This window comes from Arctopsyche grandis, chromosome 8, assembly GCF_051622035.1.
Source record: "Arctopsyche grandis isolate Sample6627 chromosome 8, ASM5162203v2, whole genome shotgun sequence".
Classification (NCBI taxonomy): Eukaryota; Metazoa; Arthropoda; class Insecta; order Trichoptera; family Hydropsychidae; genus Arctopsyche; species Arctopsyche grandis.
The window spans coordinates 1,564,491-1,590,682 of NC_135362.1; the positions used below are offsets into that span (position 1 = coordinate 1,564,491).

The 26,192-nt window shown below is 33.3% G+C and overlaps 1 protein-coding gene across 2 annotated transcripts in view; it reads right to left on the reverse strand.

Annotated features, from left to right (window-relative positions):
- Nucleotides 1-9,367: 9,367 nt before the first annotated feature.
- Nucleotides 9,368-26,192, reverse strand: part of Mgat1 (alpha-1,3-mannosyl-glycoprotein 2-beta-N-acetylglucosaminyltransferase) — a 110,217-nt gene continuing 93,392 nt past the window's right edge. For both annotated transcript variants that reach the window (XM_077437255.1, XM_077437256.1), the window contains exon 9: nucleotides 9,368-9,782. The gene's annotated coding sequence lies outside the window, so the exon portion shown is untranslated. The remainder of the gene's footprint in view (nucleotides 9,783-26,192) is intronic.

The window sequence follows — 26,192 nt, forward strand, 5'->3', positions numbered from 1 at the left end:
TAAAAAACGACGGATATAAAAGTAAGGGAGTGCCGTCATATCCGATTCCGCTGATGTTCCGAAAAAATATAAAATATATTGTATAACAAAAAAAAAAGATTTTTTATCATTTTTATACTTAATACGATTATACTATCCTTTATTTTTTCGGAGACACTTTACGAGGGGACATTATTGCTGAAGTGTGGACCGCACATAAAAGGATTACCTAGGTAGATAAAAGTTTTTATCTGCCGATATTCGCAAGTTTATACACTCGAGAGTGACAAAAGTTTATTTTCGCGTCGAGTTGGTCCTTTTGTCGTCGCCATTCGTTAGCAAAACTGAAATTTAACCTTTTATATGTATGTATATATATGTACATATGTGTAATAAAACTCGAGGTGAATAGTGTTATAAATTATTTAAGGTCTAATGCGTCGCTCCTGTGAAAGTAAAAGCTGTCACCGCTCCACTAATATGATCGATAGTGTATAGGTGATGTGAATCACCTAATTGTGAATGTTTTTTATTACAAGGCCTCTTCTTAACTTCACTTCGCAATCGATTCAGTACCTTTTGAAACGTCATATTGTGCGGTTTGGTCAACGATGAAAATTTAAATAGTTTCTGATTGTTCGATGATGAAAAATAATCGTAGTAGACCTTATGTGATCGAATCGTGATCTATATAAATGATTTTATCTTTTGGGATGGGCAAAGTCCGGCATTCCTGGCTATGGAAAAGTCCGGCACTCCTGTCTAAAAATGTTTAAAAATGCTAAAGTTGTGACCATCTTGATGTTTACTGGTAAGTAGACTTATATATTTGCTTTTTCGCCACTCTCTCGTTTTGTCAGACTTTAATTGATTAAACGACTATAACTTTATCTATTTCACGCTATGTCTGATATGTGTAATTTGCATTATAGGTTTTCATTATTTATTTTTACTTCACTCATAGGTTATATATTGAATGTTAAAATGTTTATATTATAATGGTGATTCGATATGTTTGTTATGGCCAAATACCCCATATAACAGTGTAACGTTTGTAACTGACATCTCGCTGTACGAATCGGTCGATCTTTTTGTTGTTGTTTTTAATCCTCATTAAAACTATTAAGGCATAGACATATAGAGCTAGATGCTAGGTAACTGTAAGTTATGGATTCTCAAGCCATAGGGTGTCGACCGAATTTACCGGCCAGAGTGTACATGTTCATATATGTAAATATGTATGTGCATGAAAACGATAGTACTAATGTCTCTCTGATATTCATTACTGTCATTTCCCAGTCAACGCTGTCGTAAAATATAGGTTGAAACGCAGCATAAAGCCATCAACTTTTTTGATGGACGATCAGCGTTTGATTTATTTACATCCGCAACCCTATTTGAAAATGCCTATACATTACGTCAACCGCTGTTTGTTTGCGCTCGTAGTAATATACATATACAAGTACATATGGTTCAATTTATGAAGGGACACGTGGTAAGGATGACCGCGGTGTTACGCAGAATACCAACTTTAGCATATATGTACTCGATCCAAGCATGCCAACTTCTGCATTTGAATGCTAAATTCTACATACCGTCATGTTCCAAAACGCAGTTTATATATTTTTTAAATTACTTGGTTAACAAACCAAGATTTCTTTATTATCATAAAAAGGGTACATTAATGTTATTGGTAGATATATTCGAAAACTGCAGATTTAATTATGAAACGATGATGAATTTAAAATGAGATACGTCGAACTATGTTTCACTAATTAAATTTTGATTCACTTTGTTCTGCTCCTGTGCTGACCGTCACTTGCGGGATCGATATTAACAAACCTAATTTTAGCTTCACTTACGAAAAAAATCTGAAAAAAAAAATTGCTTCTTATCCGATCGTTTTCATACTTTGCCATATTGCTCATTTTGGTCATCAATATAAGTAAATGGATCCTTCACCATTACGATGGTGCAAAAATATCGAGTTAGACGCGTTTGAAACTTCTCCCACGAAAAAGTGCCTGACTTTTATCCAGCGTTTGTTTATACTCTTCTCACTTTTCGCCATGTCAGATTTCAATTGTTTAAACGCCTATAACTTTTTATTTTTTCACTCTACATTTTTTACAAACATCTTTTTAAATATGAAGTGAAAGTCGCAATTAAAACTTGACGAACCATTAATCTCTCTTAGTGTGGCGAGTTTCCTCAGTAATTAATAATAATCGGTTGCCATGTAACTACTTATGTATAAGTATAATTATATATAGGGTGGTTTATACGCGTGATCGATAATCGCGGGTGTGAGTTGGGCCTTTAGCCCTCCGGTATCTCATTAATAACCCGATAAATTACTATATACGAGGTCTTTACCGGATGATGTTTGTTTAATCGCTCGTTTCGAATCTCATACCCGATCGCATCGCTTTTCCCATTCACGCTCCCCATTGCTTATTTCATTCAATTCTTGATGAATACATATAATTATATTTCTAAAAAAAGTTTTACAATTTTAATACACGTTTCGTAAAAAAAAGAGTAAAAAGTCTTTCTTTGAAATGGAATTATTGAATATAAATGATGATGCTTGAAACATCTATATATGTTATACATATTTTATTTTTATTTTACATAAATATACATATATCAGGAAGGCTTGACAGGAAGACTCCAATGCACCTTCCTAGACAATTAATTACGAACAATGGAGCATTTTTATTACATAAATCACTGTATTTCGAGAAGCTTAAGTACACGAAATTAACAATTAATTACAGAATTAATCCATTGAGACATCTATGGATTTTAGATATGTGCATAATTTTTACAAATTGTACATACAATAAATACAAATGATTTGTGACAACAGGAAAGATGATTTTATAAAATTGAAATGATCATATAAAATTGGTAAACTCTGATAAGAAACTATCGACTTTGATTCACAAATACTAACCAGCGGGATCGAACTCAATAATAACTTGGTGCTTAACATACACGCCACCACTGACCCATTCTGCTGGCTTTTATATAACATATAAGAGTTAAAATTGAAAATGTTAGCTTTCCCAATATGGATGTTTTGTATGTTATTTAAATTCAATTGTACAATGGCTAACTTTGTAAATATCAAAACACGTTATATATTTACATAGATATTAATTATAAACCGCAAACTTGTGTATTGAATGCAACAATCAACAAATTCAGACGAGTTGAGTCTGCGATGCCGAGAAGGGATGTCGATTACTTTGTTAAAATAATAATTATATTAGATGAATTGACAAAATCGAGCTGAAGATGGCCAATCAGGAGAAAACTTTTAAAATTTTAAAATACACGGCCTTTTACTGGTAAGCAATCGCTTAACCGCTTAGCTGCCCAAAGTGCCTTAAGGCGCAAACAGCCGTATCTATTATACGCTCAGCGCGTCGGCTGGGCGTCTAAGCGGTTAAAGAGTGAGTTGGCTAGTAAAAAAAATACAGAAGAAAAGTTCAATAGCATCAAGGTGAAGTTAAAAAAAAATTGATTTAAAACTTGTCCTATGTCTCCTACCAAGTGATTTACTTCGAAAAACAGAAAGAAAAGAAAAAGAAAAACGAAATGAAGATTTATTGAACTTTTTTGACCAATGTACCTAGGACTGACGAGAGAAGGGGGGAAAGGAGAAATTTCTGGGGCCAGTGGTATTTGAAAGGCTTCGATTATGGAGAAAATCATAACAAGAATATATTAAAAAAACTTATTAAAAACTCGCTGAGTATTTCAAATGAAAACCTATATAATTTTATAAATGTTTATTTTTATCAAAAAAATTTTTTTTTGTATACAGTGATGCGTTTACACATAATTATTTAACAGGTCAAAATCACACAAAAATTGTAAAATTATTGCTTTGCTCTCAACTGCCCAGAATCTACCTAATACGCAAGATTTTAAAATTATTAATTACTTACAGTGTTAGTCTTAAAATTAGTATTAAAACTGATTTTGTAAGTCCTTTTAATAGACACATCACTGAAATTGTGAATCAAAAGCAGGACTTTGGAGTCGGATCAAAATTTACCGACTCCAACACCGCTCCGTCTTTTATTTTATGATTCGACTGCCACTCCAACTTCGACTCCGACTCTGACTCCAACTCCAACTTGAACGATTTTAATAAGATGGGCTTTTCTTGCCAACGTATACAATTATAAGCAGTAAAAATAATAGCGATTTTCAAAATATTAAAAAATTAAAGGAATATAAAATTCATTAAAAATTGACACGTAACCCAATTTATATAGTAACCCAATAGTTATAAATAAAAAGTAAGTACATTCATAGTATACATATGTGTATGAATTTCATACGAAACAAATTAATTTAATAAAATAAAATGTATGAGACGGAGGAAACATCGGTTTTAGTTAGAACTCATCAAAATATATGCAAGTCGGCGATTTTATTTATAATGTTATTTAAATTCATGATTTTTAAAAGAAATTATTAAATTTCAATCTGATATCAAAAGATTTAATTGAATAAAATTAGAGGCTCAAGTTAACGCATACCGTAATTATATTAATTAAATAAAAATAATTAAAAGGTCTCAGTTGATTAATTTTTTACGACTCCGACTCCACAGCCCTGATTAAAAGGTTTCCGACGTTTCTAAAATTGCTAATTCAATAGCGGAAATTCTTCACGACATCGAAAATTGTAAAATATTATATATTTTGGATTTTCAAAATGACATCCTTAAAATCGAACATTATCATTTGGAATCAAGTTGGCCATAAAAAGTACTCTCTGTTGATAAAAGAGCTAATAAAATTAAATCCTGTTTCAGTTCCAAATATTTGTGCGAATTTTTCTTTTCCAGGTTTTCTTTTCTTGCACATAATAAAATCAAAAACCAGATCTCGACTTATCAATACCAACCTTGATTTTTTTTTTACGATTGGAATTAATTTTAATTCATTTATTTATTTATAGTTTTGGACCATTGCAGCATTACAGGAAGTACCTAAAGCGCCACAATGGCCTACATTTTAAAAAGAGAAGAAAAAAAAATTAAATACAGTAACATGCATAAAATAAAAAGAATAAAGCAAAAGCAGATAAACATGATAAAAAAAATTGATAAAAACGAAAAAAGACAAAAGAAAAATAATCAAATAAAGTGAAAAAAATGAAATAAAAGAATAAATAAAATCCTCAAATCCTACTCTTAGTATCACATTGAATATAAAGTGAGTATAATATTTATTTAAACATTAGTTTGGACCATTGTGGCATTACAGGAAGAACCAAATGCGCCACAATGGCGTCCATAAGAAAAAAAGAGAGAAAAATAAAATTCATAATAATAATAGTAATAATTCATAGATTAAAAAGAAATAAAAGGTAAAAGCAGAAAAAAACTATAAAACAATAGAAAAATAGTACATACGCGAGGCAGATGGAAGAGAATAGATTAAGATTCCGCTCATACATCACATTCAAATTAAGAAAATAATGATGAGCGCAGCAATTATCATCTTAAACTCCTTAAGTCTAGGAAACAATGATATACATATAATATATTAGATATGATATACATACATATATTACAGCTTAAGCTTCTGCCTAACATCGAAAGGTGCCAGGTTCGATCCCATGAGCTGAATTTTTATATCTGTAGTTCTGCTGGTCATATTTGGATATTTTTTATAATATATAATTTTTCTGAGTATATACATATGTAGTGCAGCTGGTCAAACTTGGATATTTGTGACTCCAGGTCGATCGTTTCCTATCAGAGTGTGCCAATTTTTTCTGATTTCATTATTTAAACGGTTCCCGATTGAAAATTGGCTAAAATCCTTCCTACCTACTATGTCACCACTATTTGAGTATGATTAATGTACACTAAAATGTATGTACAATTCATAGATGTCTGGTTAATTTGCGAGTTTTCAGCGTCTCGTAATTCAGCTACTTGAATAATAAAAATGCTGAATTGTAAGGCCTTCCTGGTACAAAATGTAATGTAATAGAATAAAATATGTAGACATTATTCTCCTAAATTCCGGAACCGCACCGAATGATTTTTTTTAAATATGCCTTTGTAAGTGGTGTACATATGTCAGCTAGTCGTTTCGCTTTTTGCTAGATCGTCGTACGTTAACAAGTAATCCGAAAAGCGGTCATGTCCGTGCAAATTACGGCGTATAACGGGCTAACGTTGGGTCACCGTTGCCAGCTCACAGTCGAGGGGGGCTTGCCAGACCCCAGTCCGAAGTACTAAATTCCAGTCGACGTGAAAGCTTTGCTTTTGTGGCACACACGTAGCCTTAATGTTTATTAAACCGTAAAGAGCCTCCTCGCTTACAATACGCTCACGATTTTCAACCCCTTCACCGCTACAGGCTGCAAATTGTCCACAAAAATGTTACACTAGTGTCGGCCCCGATGACATATCATCTCATGGGTGTCGGCAAAAAATCCTGAAAGTTCCACCGTAATGGGTCGAGTGGTTTAGGAGCCTATACGAGACAGACAGACAAACAAACGCATGCAATAGCGCATGCAATTCCCGTTCCCATTACCATTTCTCGGAAAAACGCAGGCAGCGAACACATTTGTTGCGCTGCAATGACACTCATTCCCGTTTTTTTTCACAGTAATCTTCCCGGACATGCATACAACAAATCCTGAAAGTTCCATCGTAATCGGTTCAGTGGTTTAGGAGCCTATTCGAGACACACAGACAGACAGACATTCATTTTTATATATAATATAATATATAGATATATAGATTTAATTGTTTAATATGAAAAAAAATGATTAAAATTACCTACCTACCTACCTATGTACATATAAACAATATAAAACAGAGATAGAAAAATGAATTAATTAAATAAATTTTCAATAGATGGCGGTAAATTCTCTGCCAAGCGGAAAAAAATAGTAGCGATCAGTATATATAGAAGTTTTTTCTTTTGTTATTGTATTCGTATTTCGGCCTTTACGAACAAATAATTGCTGTCAATATTACGCAGAAAATCTCTATAAATACGTTACAACGCACGGAATACAATCGGATCAATTTACTTATAAAAATGTATCCCATGTTGTTTATTGTGTGTTTTTGAATGCATTGTGCAATTTTTACCGATGCTTCTCTGGGTATAGCAGTTACGTACATACATACATATGTATGTCGAATCGAAACGATTATTATAGAACGGTGAGCGTTATCTCAGACAGACAGACAGAATAGACTGATATTATATATGTTTATATATATATACAATTTTCGTATTACAAGAAATGTAAGATGATGAAGTATCGGAAAGTTCTCCTACATTTTTTACATACCTCCTTTTAGCTTCACTTACGATTACAATTCAGGAAAAAATTTGCCTCCTATCCGATCGTTGTCATACTTTGCCATATTGCTCATTTTGGTCATCAATATAAATAAATGTATCCTCCGCCATTACGATGGAGAAAAAATTTCGTTTTAGACGCGTTTGAAATTTGAATTTCTGAAAAGTACCTGAAGTTTATCCAGTTTTTAGTTTTAAACATACATAGGTGGCGGTAGTAAAATAAAATTATTGGTATTTTTATTCAAAATAATAAAATAATAATTTTATATACAAATTATAGAAGAGGTTTGTTTTTAAAAAACTTTTTTTTATTACGATATTTTTCAAATATGGGATACACCGTTATGGGTTTGGTGCATCCGCTCTAAAATTGCCAGATTAACAGAACGGCAGCTTTAAACGTAATTCTCGTTTTCTCGAATGATAGATTTCGATGTGCACAGATGCAATTATTAAAATTGAGTTGGATCTTTCTGGCGAGTTTAATATGGCAAGATTCGGAAATAATCGAATCTTGCCTTATTAAACTCGCCTGAAAGATCCAACTCAATTTTAATAATTACCATTTTAATATTTGCATCTGTGCACATCGAAAGGTTACCCGTCATCTGATGTGCAATCTATCATTCGAGAAGACGAGAATTGCATTTAAAGCAGCCGTCCGTTAATCTGTCATTCAATTTGTCTGGCGATTTTAGAGCGGATGCACCGCATCCACCGTTATCGATCACTGTCAAGAAAGGATAAACACTACATATTATACAATTTCAACGAAACAGCTCGAATGTGTCGTTTTGAAAAGAATATCCCATGAATGCCATATTTTTTTCTATATGTCCACATCCCACGCTGTGTGATTTCGCCCTTATAGTTCGGGTATGTTACAAGTTTGTAACATGCAACAGCAATTCACAAGTATACAACAAGACAACCTAAATGCATTTTAAAAAGTACAATGTCTGGTTTTTTTTTTTTTAAGGAATATAATTGTTTCGACTCTCATTTCATTCGGCCGCCTTTATATTCCGGCCGCCTGTGTGTGTTGCACATTTGTACACATGGTAGGTGCGGCCCTGATTGTGTGGTACATTTAACTATGAATGTACTTGAGAAACGCCTGGCATATTTTCTAGAATCCTTACGCACACATAGAAAGCGTTTCCCACGCTCGAATAATAATCCCCTGAATACATATAACTCGAATTGCGTAGTCCGGAAAATTTGCATACCCAGAAATTGTGGATAAAGTGACTGAATAATATACTCTGGAGCGACTAACTGGATTTTGCGCATGCAAAATTACCTCTGAATAATCTTTACATATTTAATAAATCTCTAATATGCAAGTGTGTTTCGACCGAAATGAAATGTACGATTTTGTGATATTGGATATTTTAATCTGAGAGGGGGGGAGGGATGACGAACATCAATACTGTTAACTGTTTCACCACCGATGTGATGTTGCATTAATTAAATAACGAAAAGCCTCTCTGGGTTTCGGTTATGACCGCAAGCGAGTCGGTGGATTTAATCGCCCGAATTTTATTAGGGATTCTGCCTCATTGTTGCTGCTTTTAATCCCCTCCCTTTTGGCTCCCTCATATTATGCTTAGGTACTTATACTGAAAATTTAATTTGAAATTATTCCACGATGAAAACGGTCTATTGTTCCGCAGCTGAACAAACGCTATGAAAATATTGTATATTTTTTTGAAGTGTTAACTTCAATTCGGAAGCTATGTATATATGTATATCTACCTGGTCGGCGAACAGTTGTTTAAGACACAATTCAAAAGTTTCACTTCTTCCGTGTGCTATTTGATTTTATTCAACTTGGATGCAATATATTTATGAATAAAAATTCATTCATTTATATCGATATAAAGTCGATTTCCCCTTTTATCCATTTCTTCGGTTGGTGGTTGCTTGAGTACCACTGCAATATTTGGGTGCTATTTTAGTATGCGGTCTACCTTAGCATGAAATCTACATTTGAATCGCAGTCGACTATTTTTTTTTATTTATATCGTAGCAACGACCTATGTATTTATTATAATTTTTTATTTTTTCTTGCCGCCCCATAATGTTGTCAAGGTATTTCTATCAAAATATCGTCAGCAGCGAAGAAAATACAGATCCTAACAACCTAATCTTAAATTAAAAGGGCCAACCCTAACTTAACCTAACCTTACCTGACCCTTAAATAAATAGGTGATCAAATTTTCACAAAAAAAACATACCTTAGCAGCCAACACCTATTTATTTAAGGGTCAGGTTAGGTTAGGTTAAGTTAGGTTTGGCCCTATTAATTTAATATTAGGTTGTTAGGGTCGGTATTATTCAGTCTCAGTATCACACGCGAGAACTGAGGCCGCATATTAAAGTAAAAAGTGAAGGCAGATCGCATACTAAAGTAGATATGTGAATGTAGACCGCATACTAAAGTGGCAGCAATATATGTATGTATTTATATACTCGATTTTATTCCGTACGGTACTAGACTCTTCCGCCAGCATCATACATATACATCTCAACAAACCATTTCGTTAGAATTTAGTAGAAATCATTCGTTCGCACGAATCGAAAGGGTTAAATATACGCACTACGTAACAACAAAACCCCACCTTTGCTGGCTCGATCGTCGGAAAACCTTTTCCCATCGTACGTTTTTCCATCAGGTCCGAATAGCGAAAGTAACGTAATTTAACAGCCATTGTTTGATTAGAGCCACCGCGGAGGTGGCTCGGGGTGGGTATGGGTGGAAAAGCGTACATTTCCCAAGATTAGATTGAAAAGTTTGACTTGAATGGACAAACGCGTCGGAAAACTCTCCGCTGAAGAAAAGCGATATTTTTCGCAGCGAGTAAACAAACGCAGGTAAACACATAAATTTATAACGGGGGCCGTTAAGGGGGAGGTGAAAAGACAAACAGAAGCGGAAGTTGGGTCCATCCAGTATATACTATGTACATATACATACGTATACACATATCCATGCTTAGTTGCGAGATTTGCAGAAGCTGCACGCCAAACAAACAGGGGTGTGCACTGTCTTTGAAACTTGCGAGTTTCAATTTTGTGTGATTTAATCCTACAAAGGAGTTACAAAGGATTCCCTCTCGTGTGTAAACTTGGAAGCCGCCGAGTTTTTTTTCAATCTAATTAAACGCGAGCTAGTTTCAAATGGCTCTCGTTTTAATTGAATTTCTAATCTCAATTATATTATATGTACATATATATATATATATATATATATATATATATATATATATATATATATATATATATATATATATATATATATATATATATATATATATACAGATACTCGAGTGCTAGCTCTAATTGCCAATTACGATCGGTTATATATACATATGTAGTTATATATCTAATTTATAATTTCGAAAGACACTTTGTAAGTATGTAAGTAAATACATATTTTATTTTATTGTTACAATCAATATACACTCGTCATTACAGATTGCTCCAATGCGACGAGTGTACGTTTTAACGGTCAGAAATACAATCAGAATACATAGCATATAACAATTAATCAGAAATAATAATCATAGAGACATCTATGGATTATTTTTAGATTTAGTGCACAATTTTATATATATAATTTTTATTTATTTTTATTTTTTATTTTTTTATTTAATTTACACCAAGAAGTCCTAACAGGTAAACCCAATGCACCTTCCTGGCCAAAGACAATTATATAAACATATATGTACACCATCCATATATACACAAATACTTACACGTATACACAAATTAACATACATACATACATAAATATAAAAATACACATATATACATATACATACATACACACCTACACATATATATATATATATATATATATATATATATATATATATATATATATATATATATATATATTCACATAAACATACATACACATATACATATACATATACACATACACATACATTACATACATCCATAAACATACAAACATTATACATGCATATACACATAAACACATAAATACACATAAATAAAGATAAATTACTCATATATATATAAAAATAAAAAATAGCATACATATATAAATAAAGATAAAACCGACATACATACACATTATGCTAAATAATAAAATTACAAAATGAAAACAACATGTGTAAATATGTATGTAGCTAGAAGTCATTTAAAATATGCTGCCTGATAGAACTGTATGATGAAGTAAAAACATCAAGGCTCCCAGAAAGCAGGTTAAATAGTCGAATGGCTCTTGAAAGGGGTGAGTCATCAAGCACATTAGTTCTGGTCCGAATAGGCAGGAATAGAGTTCTGGAGCAAGATTCTCTCAGTTTCTCAGGTACTCTAAGTTTAAAATTACACAGAACTTCAGGAATATGACCCCATGTATATGAATATTCACCCCTTAGAATTTTTAGAAAAAGCTTACCAAGATGATTGTTTCTACGTGAAGCTAAGGAGTCAAAGCCCAAGGAGCCCATGACAAACTTACTGGGAAATAAGTAAATACGAAATTATAGAGATGCCTATAGAGATATCTATAGATTTCAGATTACTGTGCATAATTTTTACAAATTATACACAGACAGATTTTTTTGTGACAACAGGAAATGATCTAATACCAATTTTTCAGGAAATGTTTCAGCAATGATCAGATAAAATTGGCAAACTCTGATAGAGAAACGATCGATTTGGAGTCACAAAACCCCCAAACCTAACGAGCAGTTTGACGATGACTCGAACCTTCGGTCTCAGTGGTGCTAATTATATACGCTACCATTAAGCCAAACTGCTGGCTATGTATGTGTTGGTTCGTAAATCCGTGACGTCATCGAACAAATGAATATTCAAATAAATTTAATAAAATGTTTACTAGATTGGCCATGTTTAAGCGGTTTCTATTACAAATACCGAGCGAAGCCGGGTAAAACAACTAGTATACTAAGTAGTAACACATTTTCTGTGAATGGAAACTACATGTATTAATTAATATGCATGTATGTATGTATGTATATAATTGAAAGGCGGATTGGCGGAAAATAAATTACACGACAAATGTCAAAACGACATTTAATGTCAAATTAACATCCCGACAGAATCGGCGTTCTCCCGGCAAATCAAACGTCAAACGAGTTGCCTGTAACAAAAACAAAATTTGACGTTTCAGTGAAATCATTACCAGTTACATTTTCACTGGGTAATCGTAATATCTTAATAGTCAATATTTATTTATTTAAGGGTTACGTTAGGTTAGGATAGGTTGTGTTACATTAAATGTCCGATTAAACCGATTAAGATGGAACTTTCAGGAGTTGTTGTATGCGTGTCCGGGAAGCTTTCTGTGAAAAAAAAACGGAATAAACCTCTTAATAATAATATTCGTAATTACGATTTCACGGACGCGAAAGTTTGAAGCGCCATTGTCCAGTCAAGGAAATGTGTTTGTTGGTAACCACGTTACCAGTTGGTTTATGACTACACGGCATTGAATAGACTTTAGTAGAGGTGCAACCATCACTTGAAACGGGAATGGCATGCCTTATTCTGGCATATCCATGTTCAGCGAGTAATAAATAAATAATAATATTACTTATTTTCGGTTGTGTTCGTATGTTGAGCCCACAGTGCGCCGTGGAGAATCCCATCAGAGCAATTATTCATTAAATTCAAGCGAAACAGTAACGGTCGTGTGCGGATCGCTTTAGAATTTCACATTAACCCAGATAGTAGAACTCGTTAGGGAAAATATCAGCGATGAGGGAAGTATCACGAAAAATGAATTTGTTTCACCGCAGAGGTTATCATATACATACTATATGTATGGATGTATGTATGTATGTACATATGTTTGTATGTAACGCGCTAGAACACATATAAAACTATCTTCCGCGTGTGAAACAATGAGTGGCCATTCAACCGCAAAGGGGGAGGCTTGGTTGTAAACGACCCCCCCCCCCCTTAACCAACCCCAACCCTGTCGGTGACGCTGTGTAGGGGTTTCGAATAATGGCATCATTATTACCCCGGGGGCGCAGTGGCTTCAAAAGTTATCTCGTCCGCTTTAACCTCATGGCTGCGGGACAGGGACACCTTCAAAGGGTTCTGGATGTCGTTCACTGTCTGGATAAAGAGAAAAAAAAGTGGAAAAAGTCCACGATAACACAAAAAAAATTATCGAGTTCACCTTGAAAATATATTGTGAAAAGTTTCCATGGAGCTAATATAAAATTTTATATATATACATTTATCTTTGGCTATCTTTTATATATTACAGCTTTAACTCGAAAAAAACTTTTTTTTGGTAATTCATAAGGTACTGTATACATATAATAGTACTATTAGTATCTATAAGTACAGTTTCAAAAGTTGTCAGGGCTGTACAAAAACAAGTATTAATTTTTTATTTAACCCTTTGAATGCCGACCAACGCCGATTGGCGTTTTGCCCACATGTCTATGGGCCTGAAAAACGCCGATAGGCGTTGGTTATTTTGAGCATGTACGAAGTAAACAAGTAAACGAGAATAAAAGTTAATAATAATAAAAAAAGTTGAAGGTTTTAGAAACTACAAGTTGAAGACTTTAACCCTTTGAATGCTGATGGGTTTGTTTCGCCAACAAGCCCATCAGCCTGAAAAATGCCGATAGGCGCTGTATTTTGAGAATGTACGAAGTAAATAAGAATACTACCCACTAAGCCTTTCCAGGTAGCATTGAAAAAAATGCATTGAACATAGGTCGTATAATCCGTGTCATTAATTTGTCAAAATAGAAGTAGAATGCATAGAATCGCTCTCAGCCTCCAAAAATGTTGCCACAAAAACTCGTTGTTTGCTAAACTTCGTCTCTCTCTCTCTTGTCTCTCTTCTGACATTCCGTCTCTCTCTTCGATGGCTCGCTTTTAGACGAAACTTTTATTAACAATGACCATTCTATGCATTCTACTTCTATGTTTGTCAACGTTTATAAAGACTGGTTTACACCGGAATTTCTGAATTTATAACCACAGTAGAATTTTCCGATGGAAATCCCTAACTGCTTAGTACTTTAGATTGTGGCTTCACATTTAGATTGTGAGCATTACATTTTAACAACAATTAAGAAGATGAAATTAGTTTTGGAAAAATACATTCATTAAGCCTTTGAATGCTGACCAACGCCGATCGGCGTTTTGTCAACAAGTTGGGGTTGTTTTTTGAGTTGGGGTTGTTTCTTGTAAAAAATAAACAAGAATACTATTTGCTAAGCCTTTCCAGGTGATTGTAAATAGGTTTTTGAGCTCTTTTTCCTATTATTCTTTAGATTAACATTAGAATAATATAATACTGTGATTACTAACCAAATTAAATTAAAATTGTAAAATAGAAAATGATCAGTAGATCAGTAGCTATTAAAATAGATATAAGATGTGTTGTGAACATAATTTCGTAATAATAAAAAGCATTTAAAAATCAAAAAATCAAGCCTTTCCAGGTAGCATTGAAAAAATGCATTGAACACGGGTCGTGTAATCCGTGTCAGTGTTTATAAAGACTGGTTGACAGCGGAATTTCTGAATTTTTTAACCATAGCAGTTGACTGAGTATTTTAGATTGTGGCTTGGCATTTAAATTATGAGCACTAAAAAAATATAAACTTCCAATATTATAAAATATATACGCATTCCATAAATAAATTTAAAATATCAACGTATTTGATATTAAAACTTTTATTTTAATTTTATTTTAAAATTTTATTAATGTAAATATTTCAAAACACGAAACACGAACTCATAACTAACAAAAAAAAAACTTGTTACTACGTACATAGATAAAGTAAAAAAAGTAAAAAAAAAAAAGCGAAACTGAAACGAAATGTAATTTGCCATCGCGGGTAGAGTTGGGGATGAATGCAATAGCATGTGCATTTTACGTAAGTCTCATGCTAGATCGGTTCGGATATATTATAAAAACTATTTCCAGTGACTAAACAATAATATGTAATATTTAAATATTAATATAATATTTAAATTTGAAAAATCTATACATACATATGTACATATGTATTGTTATTAAAGCCGTTCAAAGGTCAATGAAGTCAACCCCAAACAGGAGACCTCCCCCCACTCCCCCTCTCCCCCGACGAATACAGTCTGAGAGAGCCGTTCGTTTTAAATATTATTATATCCAAAACTAGAGAAAAATATACAATATATTCAACGGAACCCCTACCAACTACATATTTTCGCTTGCAAAAATCGTTTTATTCAGTATGCGGTCCCTGCAAATAATCCCATTTGATATTCTCTCACGTCTACGTATCGATCTTTATTTTTCTTCCCTTCGACACAAAAAAAACAGCACACACAAAAGTCGAATTGAAAATTCCCAAAAAGGCAATCATAACGGACGAAAACACATTCAAAGCCGGACATTCTATCGAACGCGTTTTTTACGCCGCATTAAGTTACATCAACGTTCAATTTTTGGACACTTTTTTACAACTCTTTTTACGATCCTCGAGTGGAATTATTATGGTATGGTTTTATTGTGTCGCAAAATCGTCAAATTATCGCCGAGAGATCACAGTTTGCGAATCGTACTCCCCCCCGTTCCATTCGTTCGGAGAGGGGTTTGGGGCCTTGGCAAAGTCCCAAAATCCCCCCCATAACACCCCCCCTTTGGCTCCCGAACCCCTTAATCCCCCTGTATTCCCAGATATAATGAGTGGGACCCCAGAGCGGCAGTTATTGCTGGCGATAAGCGAACACACCGCGTCATAACTCACCCTCTAACAAGATTGATGAGTCCGGTTGCTGATGCTGTAACGATGACTATTTTCTCGCCAATACAAAAGTCGCTGTGGAACTCCTTTGAGGAAATGATGATGATTTTGGAGGCTCTAATGAACGATGTACAATGAAATTAAATTACAATAGTTATTAACAAGTGTTTTTCTCGTTGATATTTTATACCAGGAAGGTCTAACAGGTACATTTGATACAAATATTATCAGTATTTTACAAAGTACATAAATATAGGTACATATCAATTAATATAAATATTATACATACTTTATATTCAATGTGGAACTAAGAATAGGATTTGATGATTTTATTTATTCTTTTATTTGATTTTTTTCATCTTTGTTCATTTTTTTATGTATTATTTTTCTTTTGTTATTTTTTTATCATTTTTTTCTTGTTCTTCCTGTAATGCCACAATGGTCCAAAACTAAAAATAAATAAATAAGTATTAAAAATAAATACCCACACAGACATCTATGGTCAAATTTGTAAATTTGCAGCATTTTAAACAATTTAGCGAAAAACATCTCGAGATTTTGGGAGAAAATGGGTAAGGTTGCGAGATTTTTTGGAACCGTTTCAATAAAAATCAGATAAATTGGCAAACTCTAATAGGAAACGATCGACCTAGAGTCACAAATGCAAGGTCTGGCTAGAAGAAACCAGTGGGATTTTAACCCGTGACCACTCTGTTCAAAGCATTATTTGCTAACCACTAGTCTATTCTGCTGGTTATTATATATAAATATGTCGTTTTGGAATTTAATTGATGTAAGATGTTTGTATTATATGTATGTATAATAAGGTAAATATTTTGTTTTCTAAATTTCAAAATAAATCCCCACCCCCCTCTCCAAATGTAAATTACATAGTATCAATTTTTAAATAACATCGACATTTGATGTGGCTACAGAAAATTTACATACATATGTACATATATAAGACTGATCATGCCAATTATGTAGTCACAGTGAAATTTCACATGAGAACAACTGGTATTATATAAACTTTATTCTATTTACTGACCATTAACCACAACAACTGTCCTAAATTATTTTAATATACTGACCGATTAAAGTCAGGCTATATGTTTTTATTGGTAAACGAAAACAAATTTGCTCATGTCGATCCATGAAATATCTGGCACTCGAATTCTCGTTAGGGTGAAAGTTCGCGTGGATGACTCTCGGTGGGTAGAGTTTTTGAGATTTTAGTAATGTGTGTGAGATCACCAACTCACAACATTTTCCATACAAATGTTCAGGAGTTTTACTTTGTTTTGTGATCGTATTGTATCGACAGCATTTCCTCATTTTCTTGATAACCAACAGCGTAGACTAGTGATTAGCATAATTTGCTTTCGAGCGCAGTGGTCACGGTTCGATTCCCACTAGTAGCTGTTGGCTAGACCTTGGTTTGTGACTCCAGGTCGATCGTTTCCTATCAATTTGCCAATTTTTCTGATTTTCATTGAAACGGTCCCTGTAAATTGCCATCTCCTTTCCAATATCTCTTAGTAAATCTCAAGTTATTCAGCGTTTTGAGGTTCGCCAATTTAAATAATGTCTGTGGACGATGTTTGTATGAATTTGCATTGTATAAAAATGCTTGTATCAATTGTATTGTATTTGTATTAGTACACTCGTCGCTTTGCAGCGACGAGTGTACTAATACAAAAAAAATAAAACAATAAAAAAATATGTATTATGTTCGCATTAAATAAATTGGAAAATTGTTGAAAATTTCTTTTAATACCGATGTATTATAAAAAATTAATTTTCTTGAAAATCATTTTATCAAATATGTTTGTACATATTATTACAGAATCACACAAACTTTTTCACATAAAATACTTATTTCTTTCTTACATAAATATGTACATATGTTGGAATGAAATACACAAATAATACATATTTGCACAAGAGAAAAACATTACCGGGGAATCTGAATAGATAACGATATTGCGAAACGAGTTTCCTTTATTGTCTCTTTTGTCTCGGCGTTGCGATGATTGTTTGAAATTTGAAAAGTTTTCCTGTTATGAGAATCGTAAGTGTTTTCCCGAAGTTTAATTGAGACGAAGGATTCTAAGACTCATCCCGCTTGCCTCTTAATTAACAAAATCACTGAATCGATAAATTTTAACTTCACGAATTTCCAATAATACACACACACACATAAACCGAAATATATAGAAAACGAAATATACATATTATATATATGCTATACGTTTGATTTTAGTATACATGTGTGGTTTTACGTGCGGCCCTGCTCGTGACAGCCGAGAAAACTTTCCCATCTCGAGAAAATATGACAATAATCCCTAATGGCCTCCACTTTCTGCACGAGCGAGATATTTCCCATTGTTGTACCGGATATTCGGAGACGTTACGGTTTCCGGTCTGCGGTTTCCGGTCGAATGGTCTATGGTTTTGCTCAACTTTTTCCACGGAAACACCTGAACTTTGTAGTGTAAATTGCGCAACGTGAAATACGAGCGCTTTGATTTCAGTAAAGTGGGGATGCTATGTGGCAACTCAAAATCTCTTTTTCTATGTAATGTTTTTGCCGAATCTTTTCACATCGGTCTTTCAGGCCGATTTCACACGGGAGCATGTACAAGCGCGGATCTACATATAATACAATTCGTCTTCTCGAGTGAGTGTGTCCGTTCTTGGGGTCACATTTTGTATACCTGTACGCGATGATAAATATATGATACCCATTCTTCGGTTGTGGATTTTTCTTATTTGTTGGCGTTCAAAAGTGCTGAGATCGAAAAGGGTCGCATCCGGTCCGCGATTTACGAGCTGACCGCCCCTGGCGCTAGCATGATTTATCAGTTGCACCCGAACGCGTAACGGTGCGGTCCAAAAACCAACGCACTTTACGATCCAATAAAAATGCAAATTGAAAACTCGACTGAGTTATGCACGGAGATTTTTCCGCAGGGGAAAAATCACGACGTTTCTTCCCACAAGCTCTAAAACAATTGGTTCTTTTTACGCATTACTTACATATATATATATATGTATAATATAATGTATGTATATCTGGAGTATACACTTTTTGGAATATTAGCATTTCATGATGCTCTTTATTTAATTTTTATTATATTACATTTCATATATTTTTTTGCAATAATAACAATTTTTACTAGCCTCTTCTTACTTGGCTTTCGATTTTTTCGTCTGATTTCGTATGAAGAAATTTGAGTTTTATCCGATCGTTTTCAAACTTTGCCATTTTGCCCGGTTTGGTCATCAATATATTTGGAAATCAAGATGGTGAAAAATAATCGTAATAGACACGTTTGAAAATACTCCATTATTGTTCTCGGTGATGTCTATTAGTATTAATCCACAATCTTCCGATCGATTCCCTTTTGGCCATCCTCTCGCTCTTAATTGTTTAAACGCCTATAACTTTTCTTTTTTCACTCTATCTACATATATATATATATATAAAATTTAATGTCTGCCTGTGTGTCTCTAATAGGCTCCTAAGCCACTGAACCGATTACGATGGAACTTTCAGGATTTGTTGTATGCATGTCCGGGAAGATTACTGTGAAAAAAAAGGGAAAAAAACCTCTTAATAATAAAATTCGTAATTAAGATTTTACTGACGCGAAAGTATAAAGCCTACCTCGCACTTGAATGTACTGACCATTCAGGGCTGTACCACAAACACACAGCGGATGGCCCACGTCAGCAAAAATATCTATACCTACATATATATAAAATTGAATGTCTGTGGAACGGGAACAGGATTTGCACGCGTTATTGTGGCATTTCAACGCATGCCGGGTTCAGCTAGTATTTTATAAAATATTTAGTTTTCTATTTCGAATCACAGAATTTGATGATAGATTCACACAATTAATTTTCACTTAACACCCGTGACTTCTATCCATGCCAATATTTTCAAAGGAAGAGCCTTCCAGCTTCTATAGTATACATATAATATATTTAACCAGTAGCATAGATCAATGGCTAGCATAGATGTGATGCCTTCAACTGAATGGTCACTCGTTCAATCCTTAGCCCGGTGTTACTGGGCCACACCTTGGATATATAACTCCAGATCGATTTTTTCCTATCAGAGTTTGCCAATTAATCGGATTTCATTGAAAAGGTTCCAACAAATTGGCAACCTTGTCCTATTTCTCGCAAAATTCAAGTTTTCAGTATATCAAATTTACCCATTTATAAAATTCTACAAAAATGTTTGTCAAATGTATCCATAGATGTATCTATAATGCTATATAAATTGCTTATCGATGTTTGTAATCATTGGGGTTTACCTTTCAGGCCTTTCTGGTACACATATTATATGGTACATACATAGATTTGGTGGTATTTGTAACTCCAAATCGATCGTTTCTTACCCGAGTTTGCCAATTTTATCTGATTGGCAAAAAATCACCTTTCCTGTTGTCACAAATCTTCTGTATTGATTGTGTTTATAATTTGTAAAAATTATGTATAAAATCTAAATCCATAGATGTCTCAATGGATTAATTCTGCAATTAATTTTTATTTCGTGTTCTTCAGCTTCTGGAAATACAGTGATTTATGTAATAATAAAATGCTGCATTGTTTGTAATTAATTGACCAGGAAGGCGCATTGGGGTCAACTTGTCAAGCCTTCCGGGTATATATCTATGTGAAAGTAAAATAAAATATATATATACATATTTATAATAAATTTCCCTTGCAAAATTTAAGAGTTGATTGATTGCTTCTTGTGATACTTTTGATGGACTTTAAACCGCAAAGTTTTCATGAAATGTTCCAGTTTTGACTTTTTTTCTAATCGCACCACCATTAGTTTTATCCCAATAACAGAACAAAAGGTATGAAAGCAACATATCAAACAATATTTCATCACCTCTAAATAAGTACCCCATATAACTTCCATATCATATCATGTAAACGTGGCGGGAAGTAACCAGACAAAATTTTGGTATTTTACATACGGAAGGAAGACTATCTAGAAATCAATAGAGGGAAAATTTCACATGTTAACTTGAGGAAAGCTGTTTCAAAAAATATATTTTTCATTATTATTATGTACATATACGAGTATAGTATACCCCGTACAACTTGGCACGTGTGTGCCTTAATAAATGGACCGAACGTGCGTTCGTAAAACCGCTCGTATATACTAACAATATATTAAGTACATATATACCGTGCGAATGTACATATGTACGTACTTTCGGTCGTTTATTTTCATTTCGGGTATTATGCGAATATAGATTTATGAGAGTTCGCTTTTCGCTAAATTCGCCCGGTATTTAAAACTGTCCGATTCGAGTGTTTGAAAGATTCCAAGGGAATATTATTGAAAATATCCTCTTGAAGATGGAGGAGGGGTGGGGGGGGGGGGGTTTCATTTGAATGGAAAATTCCCAAAAGATGGCCCATTTGAATGAAAAGTCTGTGTGTATTGCCATTGACAATCCTTTTCTGTGGATAAGTGGCTATTCTGTGCAGTGGCTTGGTTTTGAAAAAAAGGTTTTTAAAATGCTCTTTTATTATTCGTCCTGTTGTCGGGCAGGATTGAGGATTGTAAGTCGTGTCCAGGACTATGATGACTTTCTAAAAAAGTCTAAATCAAATATTGAATGCGTATTGAGTTCATTTTTAAAAATCAATTTTACATTTTATAACCCAATGGAGTGTTGTGTCTTGAGTATGCGGTCTTGAAATGACAATATCACAATGAGAAACTATGCCAATATTTAATTTTGCAAAGCAATATAGTAAAGAGATTGCCTGGAAAGATTTTCCTTGGATGTATTGCCAAGGATAGAAGCCCCCCAGACACAAGTGTTAGTAAAGATGAATTAACTAGCTAGAACTATTAAATATTTTTTACGAACTTTATTTTAATTTTAAATCTGAAATATATTTGTGTAGCAAACAATGCACTTAATACTAAATATAATTCTATAAATACATACATACATATTTCACACAAAGTCATGGAAAATTTAGTTTTTCACAAATGGTAGATGTTTTTAATTATGAGGTTTGGTTCTTCTCAATCATATTTTTAAAATATTTAAGGAAATTTGTAAAATTTTCATAAGCCCGTGCTACTGATGATGAATAAACTTCCCTTGCCAACAAGTTAATGTGTTTGTTGATTTATTTAGCATGTCATATCTTCGATAACCATTTTTTTGGAGAAAATAAAGGGCATACATATAAAGAACCGCTTTATGACATAAAAAATTCTTAAAATTTATTACGCTCATATATTAATATAAGCGTACAATATTTAGAATTTTAAACAATCATATTTATTACAGACTAGTTGTTTTACACGGCTTCGCTCAGTATTTGCAATATAAACAGCTTAAACATGGCGAATTTAATGGTAAATAATCATTTGTTTTTTTATTAAATTTATTTCAATCGAATCGTCGTCTTAAAATATACTTACATACAAAATCTCTTTTGAAATTATATATTAGATTATTAAAATTGAAAATATTTACCGCTAAAATTAATACGTTCAGATAAAAAAAAAACATTGAGATAGAAAACCAATTCTTATAAACGTGGTTAACTGTAAAATTAGCAAAATAAACTCTTTGAATCACGGAAAAAAGGATATTTTTGACTTTTATAATTCGCTAGATAATCAGTTATGAGTATTTTAAAACATTGGAAAATCGCAATCAATAGGAAAATAATTTTTACTGTCGGTTTCAATACTCACTTTGACATAGTATGCAATACTAGATTTTGAGCTAGAGATTGTAAAAGCCAAAAAACTATAAAAATTGCACATTTTTTCAAACACTCATGTCTCTCATATATAAAAATAAATCAACATGAATCATTGTCATATTTAAATTCAACGGATGAAACTTAGTAAATATAGATCAGTGTAATCAATACAAGTTTGGATTGCATCTTTAAATATTTCAGCGCTAATATTTTGAGCGATAGTCAATTTTAGAAAATAAATAAGTCTAAAGGAGAGAGCAGTGAAATAAATAACTGTCCTCTCAAATAAAGGACGTAAATATGATCAGTGTAGTCTTAAATCTTTTGAAAATTTTATTTATTGTTATAAATTTATGCTCGTTTCACATGTTATATGTATATTATTTTATTACATAATAGTAGTTAGTTAGTTTAGATAGCTTTCAGATGCTAACACAATTTATTACTCGGATAATGGATAGCTGTGCTTACATACTTTACTTTTAATTGATTTATCGTCAGTATAATGCGCCCCTGACACGAACACAACTTATACATACATATACGTATATATATGTACGTACATATTTATGAACATACATACATACTACATAATTTGATTATTTTTTTTTTTTGAAGCTGTGTACGTGCGAGTTGAGAATAATTATTAACCAAGTTAAATGAGAGACATGTACAATAACCCTAGCATAATTTAAAGAAATTGTAGCTCTGCAAAAAAGATCTAATCTACTTTGATACTATCATGAATCATGTAAATGGAATAATTAAAGAGTGCAAAAAGAGCACGACGCGACACAACAGAAAGCGTATAAACGAAAGTGTATAAATGAAATGATAAGATTTTAAAATAAATAATCAATTATTAAATGAAACGATCAGTTTTACGCACTCTGACAGATGAAGTCGAGCCAATGTTGTCATATAGGATAATTTTTGGTAGTGTAAAGAAATATTGTCACTAGCATCATCCTCTCCACCCGCGTTCGTTTCTTTGTATACGCCGGATCACGCGTTGATAAAATCTGACATTCACTGCTGTTTTGATTTCTCGCTTTTCTCCTGGATTCGTCGAATCCATTTTTCAACTGGTTTTCTTTCACTTGCTGATGCTACTGGCTTCCTGATTTTTGTTGTTTTCCCTTGGACTGATTTTTCTCGGATATGTGTTCGACCCGGCTATAACAACTTGACCATCGTTCATAAACAAATATTGGACCCCCTTTCCGTTTTCAACCCCCTCGCTCCAGGTTAATTTCAGTCTCACTGTCTCAGTTCTCGCTTGGCTGTTAAATTAATAAATACCGACCCTAACAACCTAATCTTAAATGAATAGGGCCAACCCTAACTTAACCTAACCTAACCTGACCCGTAAATAATTAAGTGTTGGCTGCTAAAATCTAAGATGGGCGACGTGCTATCATCCAACTGTCAAAAATTATATTTTATTTGTATTATTTATATGATCACTTATTTAATTAATTACTAATAGAAAAATCGTTATTTACTGATCGACAAATGAATATTTGCTGATCATTTATATTAAGTAACTGATAACTTATTTAATAAATTACTGATCATTAATCTTATTTTTAACTGATCATTTTAGTTATTTTTAACCTACCAAATAATTAGTCTCTCAATTTAAAGTCCATTTGATGTATGCAGAAGTTCGTAGCATGAAAAGAGTGAAAATTCTCTTTTTTTGTTATGTGCTTTAAGCTTTCAAAGCCCTTCCGCCGGAAAAGCTCCGAAATTTTCCAACTTTTCCGTTTTCCGTTCGAGACTCCTCCTGCCTTATCTACTTATATTCAACTCTAAGCGAGGCGTGCTGAAGTGGCGGAATAACAAATTTAACCCACTAGGCTCCAGTTATTTAAACTCCCCTGTGCTGAATAAATGCACAGTGGGCTGAAATTTCAGCGCGCTTCGCAATAATTAAAAGAGTACCGCGCACAGTACTTTATGAGGCGAAATAAGATTTTTTTTCAAGACTCGGTCTTTTGAAGCTTCCGCCGCGAATGCGGTTTCGCGAGGGAGAGAAAGACGAAAAATAAAAAAAAGTGAAAAATGTGGAGTTTAAATTAAAAAAATTCGTCGCAAAGTTCGCATTCTCGATGTAAACTCGAGTCTGCATAGCAGTCGTAAGAAACTTTACGAGTGGGGAAACTCGAAGCGTATTTTAAATTTACAACGCGAAATCTGTGTGTTGGCAAAGTTTTACGTTTCGCAAAGCGGACCAGTATATGGCCGATTATTCCGCCTTTATATTACACTGACGTAAAAATTATTACTTAAGTTGCAATAAACTGGATTACGTTTTTAAAAAAGTTTGCTTGTTGAATTGATTCCGACTTTTATAAGCTCTTCTATTATTAGATGGGAAATTGTGTTTTGAACGATAGTCAAACCAATTATTTTAAATAAAATCAATTCCTTTTCAAAAAGGTATCCATTAGCCCATCAATGGGTAAAAAATTTGCTTACTAAAAGTTTTGAAAGACCTAATAGTTCTAACCTAACAATTCTTATAAATGCTCATAATACATCTAATACATAACATTAATTAAAGACTCTCTAAATTCGACAATCTAAATCAGATTGCGTTTAGGTAATCTGTGTGTTATACCTGAAGGGTATAGACATTTTGTTGTAATCACCGAGACTCTTCACAAGTGTGTTAGTATGGTTATTAGTGATTCTATCATAGAATCTACTGGGCAGTTTGTTAGTAATGTCTGTAACAAATCGAATATTATTTATGGCATGTAGTTTTTTCAAGTTAGTATATATGGGTGTATTATAAATTATTTTCAGGGATTTATTTACACATACATATAAAGTATTTGAATTGTATGAAATATTTCAAATAAAAAATTCACCTTTTTTCATTTTAAGCAACCATTGGAATTTTCAGCATTGCAAGTGAAGTTGAATCGTCAGCTTGAAAGAGGGCAATTTGGTACATTTTAATACGTTAGCAGATTCGTTTAATCTCTTTGGTTCTTTGTTAACTCTTTGGCAGCGGACGTCCGCTCCCGGGGCCTGAGAGGGAAAATGGGTATTTTTCAGCGATTTTCAGCGAGAAGCGCCACTCTGAATGAAAAGACTACCCTTTTGTGCGCATCGAATGGAAAAATGTTCAGCATTTCAAACAACGACGTTTGCAATTTCTCCACTTGTTGTAGCCGACGATTTTCAACTCTCGAGTGGTACAAATCTGACGAAATATTGCGCTCCAATGGTCGTTCACAAAAACCCACACTTTGAGATTTTTTTTCTGGTCTTGACAAATCGACCGAAATGCAGACGAGTTTTG